Source organism: Acomys minous (genome assembly GCF_964271855.1).
Source record: "Acomys minous genome assembly, chromosome: 14".
Classification (NCBI taxonomy): domain Eukaryota; kingdom Metazoa; phylum Chordata; class Mammalia; order Rodentia; family Muridae; genus Acomys; species Acomys minous.
In genome coordinates this window covers 19,417,038-19,430,376 of record NC_140496.1, presented here as the reverse complement: position 1 = coordinate 19,430,376, position 13,339 = coordinate 19,417,038, and the positions used below count along the sequence as shown (strand labels likewise).

At 47.6% G+C, this 13,339-nt stretch overlaps 1 protein-coding gene across 5 annotated transcripts in view; it reads left to right on the top strand.

Moving 5' to 3' along the window:
• The window catches only part of ZFHX3 (zinc finger homeobox 3), a 277,513-nt gene that overhangs the window by 88,442 nt on the left and 175,732 nt on the right, over nucleotides 1–13,339 (top strand). The window contains exon 2 of one of the 5 annotated variants that reach the window (XM_084756935.1): nucleotides 12,628–12,732. The exons of the other annotated variants lie outside the window; for them this stretch is intronic. The gene's annotated coding sequence lies outside the window, so the exon portion shown is untranslated. The remainder of the gene's footprint in view (nucleotides 1–12,627; nucleotides 12,733–13,339) is intronic. 5 annotated transcript variants of the gene reach the window in all.

Here is a 13,339-nt window from a genome sequence, read left to right as displayed (position 1 = left end):
GTGCATGGCACGCTAGAGAATAAATATGAAAAAGGCGCGCTGGACTGAAGCCTGAGAACCCCTTATCTGATATTTTACCCTCCACAGTTTTTGTTGCCCCAGCTCACCCATGACCTAAAACAACAACAACAAGAACAGTAACAACCAACTAAATAGAAAATCCCAGAGAGAAAGAATTCTAGGTTTTAAGTAATGTTTATTAATAGCATTTTGTTAGTTATCCTCCTGGCTGTTAGTAATTGTTGTTAACCTGCTTACAAACTGGTAAGCCTATAAACTGAGTGCTGTCATGTGTATGTATGTGCAAGAAGAGGAAGAACATACTTAGAAGTCGGTTCTGCTTGGAGTTTCAGACTTCCAACGGACACCTAAGGGTGTGTCCCCTGTAGATTACGGGGGCCCGCTATACCTCTATCACCTGACCCGTGTGACTGCAGGCAGGACTCTGCCTCTCTAAGCATTGAAAATGAGACGAGTCTTTGTTGGACTGTGCACCACATGAAACGTTCTTTCTCCGTGCGTCTGTGTGCACAAATATTAACAGGAAACAGCCGCCAAGCATCCAGTGTACTGAATACTACACGTCACAGGAAGCCTTACAGGCAGGTGAGGCAGCAGTGAGCCAAAGGCCAAGGAGCCGCAGCATTTATTTATTTATTTATTTATTTACTTACTTACTGCGCAGGGGATGGAAACCAGGGTTCATGCATGGTGCTTGGCAAGCAGTCTCCCACTGAGTTGCACATCCCCCCCCCATCCCCCGTCCCCAGCCACTTTGTCTGCTAGGATGTCAGCCCAGTGTAGACGAGACTTGACACTTGCACAACTCCTGTGTGTGCACTGGAGTTTTACCATCTACTCTGCCTTACTATGGCTGTATCATACTGATATTGTGTCACACCGTAAACTGTTCTGCACTGCATACTGTGTTACACTAGACACTGTACCAATACTACAAAGTATATACTATAATAATATATACTAAACTAGTATCATACAAACTTAGCTATGCACAGGATTTCTTTGGTATGGTCCACATCAAAGTGTTGAGTGCCTTCCTCATATCTGCCTCCTGAACGCGTTATTAGTTGGTGTGTGTGTGTTTGGGGGGGTTGGGTGTGGGTTTAAAAAGAGAATGAAAGACCAAAGGGAAAAAGTGTATTTTCTCCTGTGGGTCGATTTTGAGATCCCTGCATAGCTATGTTTAGGCCCTATGCTGTGTGTCTCCACTGTGGCTGGGACAGGCCTGGACTCCCCCAGTGTTCTCTGTTCACGGCAGGGCCAGAGCAGTGCCTGGGAGGCAGTGGCCTCTATTGCTAAGCTTCCTGAAGTTGCTGTGCATCTTGGGAGCATTTTGTGGACTCCCTGTTGGGTCTCCACACAGGTACAATGGGGGGGTCAGGACACAGCAAGATGTAGTGCTCTCCTGAGCCTTAGGCATTGCCAGAGCTGGGAGGAGTAACCTTGATCACTTTCAGAGGAAGCCTTGAGTCACTTTAGGCTGGCTGAGCCTGCGCTGGGTTGGGATCTAGCACTGTTTGCCCCCTGTGTCAGATGCACAGAAAGGAAGAGAACCTGAGTCCTAAGTCGGGGGAGTTTGGCTGGAGAGGATTAGGGCCCCGGCTGGGGAGCTTGAGGAGGGGAAGAGGCGGGCAGTTTAACTTGGGGGTCTGCTGTTCTGAGTTCCTTGTCTGGAGCCAGGGCCGCCTCAGGCCTGTGCACAAAGCATGCTTCACAAAATGCAAGTTTTCCCTGAACTTCTGCCACTGGGTGCTGCCTTCCACCACTTCCCCTCATATAACTTCGCATTGGTGTAATTAACATATAATTTGATACCTGGAAATTCACGTTGGGTGGAGCTGGAAAGGATTACTCAGCTTTTAGCAATTCCAGACTCGGGTTATAGAACTCTCTGTGCTGCGCCCTGCTTCTCCGGTTACTAACTTGTTTTCCCCCTCGCCCTCGCCACTCATTTCTTCTGTCCTCAAGTGATTATGCAGTGCTGTTTTCATCGTTCAAACACACCATGGGTTGTTGACTTACACACGTCGACGGCCCGTTTGTCTAGTATGGTTGTTGGCCTTAGCTTTCTTCGCTCATCTGCTAATGGGAGTCCATGGCACCACAGTTCTTTTTCACTTCCTGTTTCTCAATCCAGGAAGTACTACTGGCATTTAAAAAGAATGTGTAACTATTAGCCGAGAATAATGATAAAGAACGAACACAGGTTGATGCTGTGCATTTGCAGTCTGCTGACGGTGGCGTGCACGTGAAGCTACAAAGGCTGGCCGAATGAGCGCCAACCCATTCTGAGAAGGAGTGAGTTAGCACCGTTGGAAAGGCTACAGGCTGCCTTGGAAATCAACCCAAATAAATCCAAATGTTTTGGAAGTTGGCCTTCAGAGATGATGCCTGGGTAACAGATACGCATGGGGTCAATGCAGAAAGGAGTGGAGCGAAGTCTGTGGGCATCAGTGGCCAGTGGCCCTCCGGCCAGCATGCCTTGTCATCCGGTGAGGAAGGTGGGAGCACAGGTGGCCTCTTGTCCTTGCCCTGCATTGAGCTTGTAAGCCATTCAGGGTTTCAGAACTTGACTTTGGAAAGCTTCTAAATTTGTTCCTAGCAGGTTGATTTATTTTGTTGAGGTCAGATTAGAGCTAATGGCACTAATGGTTTACAATGCTCCTAAATGGTTCTTAGCACTTAGGCCGGCTCAGATGGCTACTGTGGGCAGGTTTCCAAGTGTGGACCATATGATTCATATATATATGTATATGTATATGTGTGTGTATGTATATATATACACATACATACACACATACACACACATATATATACACACACGTATGTATATATCTATAATTTGTCATATATTTATGTATATTTGTTTTATATACATTATATATTATTTGTTATACATGTTATGCATATAAATATATAATATAACATTTAATTTGTTATATATATAAATACATATATAACATATATAAAACAAATGATATATATTTATTGTTGAAGTCATTGTTAAGAGTCCAGGTAATATGTGCAAATGTGGTTAAAAAGTAACAGCAGATTTAATGTGAGTCTTGTTTTGGTATCAGATCCAGGGAGTCACTTGTCAAGATGGAGCTCATGGTCATATGTGCATGGGTGAGAATCCTACCATCCTACCTGGAGTTTGGTGGATGGCGGCTGTCTGCCACCCTTTTCCTGGGAGTGTGCTGTTTATGAAATGCGGTCATAGAGAACCCTTCCATTTCCCTGCAGCCATCCATTCCTGGGTGCCAAACAGTTCCTGTAAGAGCAGGCACCCCAGCTAAGATGATCCCTGATGCTTCCCTTCCAGCCATACCGTGGTACCTGTGAGTTCATGGCCAGGTCTTTGGCAAAGAGATTGCACTCTGCATAAAACTGGCTCCATGTTTCTGATTTCTGTACGATTGGGAGTAGGTGAGGCAGAGCCAGGTGTCTACAAAGGAGTGCGTGTCTCTGCTTGTCTCCAAATTAAATGGTGTGTGTATGTCTGTGTGTGTGTGTGTGCGCGCGCGTGCGTGAGCGCTCGGGCTCATTCTGTGGGTTGTGGCCTTTTGGGGCTGGGGTTGCTGGGAGCAGCTAGAAGGCAGTGGCTGCCCTAGGGGGTGGAGCCCAGGTCTGAGGGCAGGGGGAGGGGGAGGGGAAACCAAAGCGATGCTGCCTCAGTTGCAGAAGTGACATTTACAGGCCATGTCCAGGCCGACTGCCTTACGGGTTGAATCTTTTGGCGCTGTAGATCAAGCCAAGAGTTCTTGAGTGTTGAATAAGGGCGGACGGATGGACCAGCCTGTCTTCCAGATACTAGTGGAACGGGCTACTGGGGCTCTTCCAAAAAGTGTGAGCTCCTTTTGATTTTTCTCCTGTGCTTTGGAACACTTTGCCCTTCTGCAGAGGTTTGTGGGGCCGAGGCTCTCTTACTTCATCTCCGGACTCCATGGTTTTCCACCGAGCAGTCTGAAGAGCACTGTGCTACCCGTGAGACACCTACTGTTGAAAAGCATGTCCCCATCGCACTTCGTCACGATAGTGTGGGTTCTCCCGACGACTCCCCACCTCAAAGCAGAGGGCTGTGTTTGTAGCTAGAAAGGAGGCAGTTCCCACTAAGCTGATGCCTTAGGTGGTGCTAGAGCTCTCACCCAGGGCACTGCAGGTGTGGGCTGCTAGCACTGCATTCTAGAGGCCGTGTTGGAGGGTGGTATTCAGCGACTTCCACAGCCACCAAGTTCTCCTAAGAAGTTTTAATTACCAACCAAGGTGATGCGGTTTCTTCAATGTGTTGTAACAAATGGATGCCAGGCTGACAAGCCCAGAGCAGCCCCCTCTATCAATCAAAGCCAGCAGTTATCACATGGTGGGCTCTGGGCAGGAACTGTGCGCGCCCCGAGTGTCTGATGGCTGCACTTCTCTTCCATAGGGCAAGGGGTTAGCCTAGCTCCTTAGGCTTCTAAGTGAAGTGCTCCACCTAGGCCAGACTGCAGTGCCTTTTCCTAATAGCCTCAGGGGTGAGGCCTGCCTTTGGGTAGGGAGTTAGGAGTTTGAGGCATTGGCTCAAATGAAAGACCTTGAAATGGCAAATCTTTATTAGTTTTGTAAACAGCTTTAGGAAGCGCTAGGAGCATCTTGCAGGGACCCTGCAATTATCATAATAAACAGTTTTATCATCTTCTTGGCAATCAATATTGTGGCTTATGCTGCTTTAGTATCTCAGTGGTATTGATTACCTTAACAACTGTGCTGCGGTCAGCTTCCATTAACCCTTACTCTGCCGGCACAGCCTGTGCCTACCACTGTTGGAAAGAGCGCTCTGGTCGCAGCTCTCCAAGTGCCGGAATTTGACAGCCGGCCAGTGATGCGAATACAGCTTTTATCTCAAAGTGCCTGAGAGAAGGAAGGGTTTTTTAAACAGCGGATCTGGACGCTAATGCAGCTCTGTAAAGGCGTTGTGTGTGCGTCTGCACGCGTGTGCGGGCACGTGCATGTGCGCACCAGAGACAGTGTGTAAGTTTCAGCATCCGGGGGGGTTCCAGGTAGTGACTCAGGAGTCTGAATGTTGAGAGGGGCATTCTGATCATCCCTATCGTCCATTCCGATGTGGCTTTCACCTTTCCTGCGGGACAGACTGCCCTGTGTGGAGTTCAGTCGAGGCCCGAGGCAGTGTGTAACAGGCATCCCTGGTCCTCCTCGCGTGCTCATTTTCTGATCCACCTTTTACTGTTAGAACAAAACTGCTTATCTAAGAACATCGCTTGCAGCGTTCAGGTTCCCCTGGGCCAATGAGCATCTGAGGTGAGACAGTCTATCAGCAGAAGACAGAATGCTGGAGGTGGATTTTGGTGCCGCATAAGATTGTATCGCCTTCACTGGCTGTCCTGTCTCTGGTCTGGTTAATGTTTATAGTCTCCATCTCTCCTGCTGGAATGAAGGTGACCAGGGCAGTTTGTAACCTAGCAAAACAGCTAGAGTCCACTCTCTGAATTCAGCCAGGGCCAGGGTTTGTCATGTTGGGGCTCAGTAATATTTAAATTTAATTTTTGTTTTTTTTTTGAGACAGGGTTTCTCTGTGTAGCCTTGGCTGTCCTGGATTCACTTTGTAGACCAGGCTGGCCTCGAACTCACGCGATCCACCTGCTTCTGCCTCCCGAGTGCTGGGATTAAAGGTGTGCGCCACCACTTGGAATAAGATCTTGCTAGGGAGTTCGTGGTGGTGGTGGTGGTATGGTGGTATGGTGGGGTGTGTGTGTGTGTGTGTGTGTGTGTGTGTATGTGTGTATGTGTGTGTCTATGTACATATGTATTTCTGAGTGTGTGTGTGTTGGTTTTTCTAGGATGCTTTTTTAAAATTGCTCTATTTTGTTTTAAGCGAGAGGTGTGTGTGTGTGTGTGTGTGTGTGTGTGTGTGTGTGTGTGTGTGTGTATGTGTGTGTGTGTCTATCTGTATGCAACCGGGACTTGGGGCTCCACTATGACAGCAGAGGGTCCCCTGAGGAAACCACCCACAGATAGATGATGTTGGCAATGGAAATGCACCCTTTTGTCTCTTTGGTTTCATGTAGATATAGGCATTTTGACTGGGTCATGATGTACCTATACTGCATTTATATGTTAATATGGATATCATGTATATTTATGTTCATAGATACTAATATGCATATTAGTATGTATCATTTACTGATGGATATATACATACATATGCTAATATAGTGCATATAAATATGGAAAAAAGTTCCATTGAGTCTTGGGAACATGAGCCTGTGTACCATAGCAAATCTTAACCCTTTTGACCTACTAACGCTTGTGACAGGGCCCCCAGCATTGCATACCTCACAACACAGGTGCTGTTCAACTTGAGTGATACTGACTTATCATATATTAGGAATGAATTTTTAAAGTTTTGTGAGCACAAGTTTCATGGAGGATCTGAAGGCGGCAAGACAGGCTTGGATTAGGGGGTAGGTGAATTGAGTGACCCGGTCAGCAGCCTTCTTGTAGCTGTCTGTGGCTTTCGTTTTCTTCCCAGTGGGAAACCAGAGAGGGGAATGGCTGTTGTGTGATTACAGTGAGGGTCAAAGGTTGGGCCTGGGGAAGTGCAAGCAAGTGTAGGCGAAGGTGTTGTGTTGGGAAAAGATTGCTGCCAACAGGGCTCATGCCCTAGTCAGCCAGTACTGTATACATTTCAGGGTCAGGGGGTCAGGAGGTCAGGCCTCAGTCTGGACAGCAAGGCAGAAAACTGTAGGCTGTGACTGGCACGGCCAGGGTCATAGTGGTGGGACTCTGCTGTGACGTCAGGACACAGGCTTGCTGGGCAGGGTCTTCTGGGACCAAGCTCATGTCACAGAGCGAGGAGGCAGATCTGCGCAGGTAAAGGGCCTCTGAGAGCAAGCGTAGGGAATGGCTTTGTGCTTGGGGGTGCAGGCCTTGCATGAGCCATGGCATAAGCAGGCCTTCCCTTTGGATCCTATCCTGTGAGGTCATCCTCCCTTAAGTGGGGGGATATCTAGGATATCTTGGTCACTGTTTTGGGCCCTCTTCAGCTCCTCATCTTTTTTCCCAGAATTCCTTGAGAAAGTGCTATTTTGAATACCAGTGTTCTTTCTGCAAATGTCACAAAGGCTTAGATGGCTATCGTTGGTTATTGGGTTATTGGGTTATTGGTTGACAGGACTAGGGCTCTCAGGCTCCACCCCAACAGCAGTCAGTGGAAGAGACTACACACGCACACAGAATAGGTCATTTTCCTGAGGGGAAACGAGACCGTTTTTGTTTGGTTTGATTTGATATAGATAACGCGCACTTTGGGTCGTGATATGGTTACACCGGGACCGTTTTTGCTACCCTTTGACTCTAACCTTCGAGCAAAGCAGCTCCTGTAGGTCCTGCCTTATTCCTGAGGATCTTTGAGGTGTTTATAGCTTATTACACTATTCTGTAGACGGAGTGAGTAGTGGTCAGACTGTTTCTGGCTGTGGGCTGCCTGTTGAGTAAGCAGGTCCAGGAAGGAGTGACACTGGTGTTTTCCTGAACCTTCCTCCGGGTTCTGTTCATCCTGCCTGCCTGTCTTCTTTTAGAGACAGGGTCTCACTATGTAGCTTTGGCTGGCTTTGAGCTCAAAGAGCTCCACCTGCCTCTACCTCCATGTTGTACACTACCAAGCCTGGTATTTATTTTAAAATATTTATTTCCTTCCTTTCTTGCTTACTTCTTTTTGCCTGATGTATTTTACATATGTGAGAGTTTTGCATAAATTTATGCATGTGTGTACCATGTATGCACCTTGTGCCTTCCAAGGCCAGAAGTTGGCATCATATTCTGTAGAACTGGAGTTAGCAGACAGTTGTGGGCTGCTGGGGACTGAACCCTGGTCCTCTCTACAGAAGCAGCAAGTGCTCTTAACCACCGAGCCATCTCTTTAGTACTGACACCCTGCCCCCGCGCTGCCCCACCCCCCACCCCCCACCCCCAGCACTTGCCCCTTTTTTGGAGTAGAATCTCATGTATTTCTGAACTCACTGTATCCCTGAGGATGACCTGGAACGTGTGGTCCTTTTGCTTCCACTCCTGTAGTCTTGAGACTGGAGACATGTATCGCTGAACCTCACTTATGCGGTACTGGGGAACCAGTCAGATGCAGGGCTCACGTGTGCAAGGCAAGTGCTTTAGCAGCTGAGCTACACTCTCAGCCTGTGTGGTCCAGGGCCCTTCACACCCTGAGCAATGTATCAATCTGCGACCTAGTATCTTCCTGTCAGGGTTCTTGTGTATATAGGAAGACTCACCATTCCACCATTCAGTGTTAGAGGCTAAGTATCCTTTTTCGAAAATGCCAGAGACCAGCGTCATTTTTGATTTTTGAGACATTTACATAAACATCATGAGATACCTTGCAGATAGGTGCCAAATTAAAAAAAAAATCAGAAAATCAATTTGTTTTTCATGTATTCCTTACGTAGCTTAGAGGTAACTAACTATATATAGTTTACTAATTTTGTATCCTAGTGTAGAATTTCCCATCTGTGGGGTTGCAGTCAGGAAGTTTCAGGTTTTGGATTTTTGAGTTAGGGAGGCTCATGCTATAGTTCCAGCTGCACCTGTTAGTTGTGACCTGTGGAATATCTGTTCTGAGTCTTGGATGCGCGCCTACCTTTCTAAGTTGTGGACAGTGATGGGACGTTCGTTCTTGGGGAGGCAGGTGCTACTTGTGGCTGTGCCCACTGCAGAGATATTTCCCAGAGCCCCCCCAGCATGGTGGGGGCTGCACTGGAGCTGGAGGGAGAGGCTGCTGATGTGATTTGGGGTTGTGTGTGGGGGACTTGTCATCAGGCTTCTAGCTGCAGATGGACGCCACAGAAGCTGCCCAGCGGGAAGCAGCTCAGTGTGCAAAGCAGTCTAGTGACTGAGGTGAAAGCTAGTGAGCAACGAAACAGTGGTGGTGAGCATCACGGTCTCTCAAGTCCCCGGAAGCTCTGTGTGTGTATATAACTTGTACACACACACACACACACACACACACACACACACACACACACACACACACGCACACAGCCCACACATACACACCCCACACACATACCACACCTACACTACACACAAACACACACCCCCATACATACACACATACCACACCTACACACACACACACACACACACACACACACACACACACACACGGACCCTCTCACAGTCTTGAGGATTGAACCCATGAACACAGGGCTTTTCTAGGCAAAGTGAACTACGGCTACAACCCTGGTTTGCTTTCTATCTATCACTGTTATAAACACCATGACCAAAAGCAACCTGGGGAGGAGGGCTTATTTGGCTTACAAGTTGTATCCATCGCAGGAGTGCTGTACTGGCGTGCTCTCCACAGCATCCACAGTTTGCATTGTTACACAGCTCAGGACCTCGCCTGCCCCTGAATCCCTTTCCCCTAACTGGGCTGCCTTGTGTAGAGGAGGGCCACCAGGACTGGTTGATACCTAGGGGAGGTCTCCTTTTTTGCAGAGATGGGGAGGAGGGGTGGATGGGGCTAGGAAGACGGACACTGGGAGGGGAGGATGCCATTGGGATGTAAAGTAGATAAATAACATTAAAATTTAAAACTAAATAAAATAATTTTTAAAATTCCAAAAATAAACATATTCTTTGTTTAAAGAAAAAAATGCCCCGCAGAGTTACTTATAAGCCAGGTCAGTCCAATGGGGGCAGTTCCATAGTTGAAGTTTCTTCCCAGGAGATGCTAGTTTGTGTCAAGTTGACAAAACTTAACTAGCACAGCTGTATATATTTAACATTAGATTTATCGAGTTTGTTTTATGTGTGTTTTTCCTGCATGTATGTATGTATGTATACCACAGGCAATGCATGATGTTGGTAGAGGTCAGAAAAGGGCACTGGAGTCACACATGGTTATGAACCAACATGTGGGTGCTGGGAATCGAACCTGGGTCGTATGCAGGAGCAACAAGTGCTGAACCATCTCTCCAGCTTCTCCCTCCCCCAATGTTTTTTTTTTTAACCCTTTAAATCAAGACTAGAGACCGCTTTCTACCTTGTTCATGGATACTTTTGTTTGTTCGTTTGGTTTTTTTTTTTTTGGTAGGGAGCTTGATCTGCTGTGGATTCCAAGGTGTTAAGTCAAGGCTTGTGGGAGCTTGGGTGGCTAACACTTTGTCCGCGGCTCATTTCTGCTCACTAAGGACAGTGACAGGCACCGAGCCTGGGGTGGGATAAATCGCCCTCTCCTTTCTTCTTCTGATGTTAGCAGTGTGGCGGTGGTCCAGTAACTCTTAAAGGTGGGGGCCGGGTGATGGTGGCGTTTGAAAGTGAGCTTTAGGGATAGCTAGAGCTGAGCGAGGGGTCTTTCTTAGACACAAAGCTCTTAAAGGAAGGGGACCTTCATAGCTTTGGAAGAGGCTTCGGCCTGCCTTGAACTTGCCAACTGAAGGCAGTAGCCTGGTTCTGATGGCATCGCTACTTCAGGAGACATGTCTGATAATGTGCCTAAGGGAAATATCCTGTAGAAAAAGAGAATAAAAGAGCAAACCTTTCTGTAACTAGCACCTGGACTCAGCAATTAACTTTTCTCTGGATTCATTTAATTTTCTTTTTGTTCTTTTCTTGAAATATTTTTGAAGCCAATTCAAAGGCATCATAATGCTTTATTGTTTTTAATATAAATGTTATCATTATTCCCGAACAAAGTTGACCTACCTTTCTGCCTGCCTCTCTGTACTGGGGACTGAACCCAAGACCTTCCGCATGCTAGGATATTGTGTCCAACCATTGAGTTACACCCCAGCCCTGAGACATACTTAGGCACCACTTCCTCGCTTTCCTAACGATTGAACATAGGGCCTCAGACATGCTAGGCAAATCTTAAACTTAGCTAATACCAAATTGTGATGTAGAGTCTTCTGAGAGCTGTCAACATGGCTTGTTCGTTTGCTTTTGTTTTTTGAGAGAGGGCTTCTCTGTGTAGCTCTGCCTGTCCTAGTTCCTGCATCTGTAGACCAGGCTGGCCTCGAACTCACAGAGATCTACCTGCCTCTGTTTCTCCTGGGATTAAAGGCGTGCACTGCCATGCCTGGCCTTTTTACAAGGAGCTGGTTGGTTAGCATTGCTGTTCATACGGAGTTCAGAGTGCACTTAGTTCTTTGCCTCTTAGGTCTCTCCTAATCTGGAACTGTTTGTTGGTTGTTTGTATGTTTGTGTTTTCTGCCATTTACCCCCACCCTCCAATGGAGCACCCTCCTACCCCTCCACCCTGGGGATTTTGAAGAGGAACGGGGAATAGATACATGCGTGTAAGAGAGACCACTGTTAGCATGGCATGAGAAGCCCAGGCCCTCTCCTCCTCTTCTCTCTGCTGTTGACCAGCTGTCTGACCTCTGGCAAACCACCAACACCCTCTGGGGTCATTAGTCTTGTCTGTCACAGGCAAGAGTGAATCTGGATGGCCTCACACTCCAGCACTCTCATTATTACCTCCCTAAAGAGATCCACGAGGCACATCTCACTCAGACACTTCTTGCCCACATGCTCATCCTACTTTTAGCAATTGAGAGGTAAGTCATCCAGACCAATTGCCTTGTCCCTTCTCTCATTTATATTGTGAATGATGACCCTCCAGTGTGAGTATGCTTTCTGCGTTGCCTTACAGATATGCTAGAGAGCCAGATCCATGGCTTATTGTGTAGGTCACCAGTGCATGCATTTTAACTTTCAGTCTTACCCAAACTTCCTCTGCTTCTTTTATTTTTATTTTTATTTTTATTTTTTTATTTCCTTCACTTTGGCTTTGATTCATGTTATGTTGAGCTATTGTTTATTCTTGTAAGCAACACCTATAGGTGTCTATGTACTGAATATACTTCTCTTCAAGCTCATTGAGGTCTTATGACTTACGGAGTCTCAGCTTTCTTGAGCCATTGACAGGCTGGGGTAGCTTGACAGTATAATGCTTGTCTGGTAAGTGCAGGGCCCTGGGTTTGACACTGAAGCTGTGGACTAGGTGACCAGTCAGGGCTCAGCGTATTACCCTCAGTTAGTCAGCTGAAAATTTCTGTTTGGTAGTGGTTTTGATGCCGTGTTCCTTTTGTAACTATGGCCCAACATTTTTCTGGTTCATCTTTTATGAGACACAGTTGGCCGGTGGTGGTCTGAGTAGCCACCTGGGTGGCGTGCCTTTTGTGGAACCTGTCTTTTCAAATAGCCTTCCACTGTCTTTTCTCTAGGCCTTTGGGCGAGTGAAACAATATTTGCTGGACAAACAGTTGGGGGGGGGGCTTTTAACTGCTAAAACAGTAGCCATTCCATACATTCCGTAGAGAAGACCACCTGTATGTAGTTCCAGTCTGGGACAGAGGAGTGCCGCCAGTGTTGGGGATGGTGGAGGTGGATAAATCCGAATCTGTTACCTTCCGCCTCTGGACCAAAAGAAGCTGGTCCATCAGATGTGCTCCATCCGCCTGCCAGTCTCCAGCGTGAACTCTTGTGCACACACAGCGCTCCTTTGCTGCTTGGGAGACCTGGCCTGGTGCTTTGGAAGGCCCTGGTATCGACGGGCTTTCTTCCACCTCCCGCTGCCTCCTTCCTCAGGAGACCGAGACAACATTCCCCACAGAGGGCTGGGGGAGGACCTGGAGCGTGTGCCCGTGGAGGATCTAGAACAGTGCCCGGCACTCAGTAGGCGCTCAATAAATGGTAGGTAACTAGAGTGTCACCTCCTTGAGTGTTTATTATCGCGGGTCCCGCCATGACCTCCTTTCTCGTTTGTTGACTCTTGGAAAGGGATCCCTAAATCTTGGGGTTTGCAAAGCTGTGGGGGTGGCGTAAGGGATCCCATTTGCTGGAAGTGTTCTGTGTAACCAGTAGAAGTTTTAACCTTAAGTGTCTGTTATTTCAAGAAGTCCTATTGCTGTGCGGGGGGGCCCCCCCCAGCCCCATCCCAGATGGCAGCAAGCCCTTGTCCTTTGTCCTTTCCTGGTCAGTCTGTGGAGAGTGTTTCCGATCTGCTGCTCTGGGTAGACTCTGGGTCCAGGGGAAGGCAAGACCTCTGGGATGGGGGGTGGGGTGGGGGTGGGGATGGGGCCCTGGGTGTGGCTAGAAACTCGAGGCTCATGGCTCGTGAGTTTTCTTCTAATGGAATTTCCCATCACTTACTGCCCTGCTGATTTCTGATCAATGAAAATGAAATTGCATCACCTCCTCAGAGGCTCCACGTAGGCCTGCTGCTTCCAGCTGTGTCAGTTCCGGTAAAGCAATCTCATCAGGCGTGCAAGAGGGTAATAGGAAATAAAAATAAAAACCC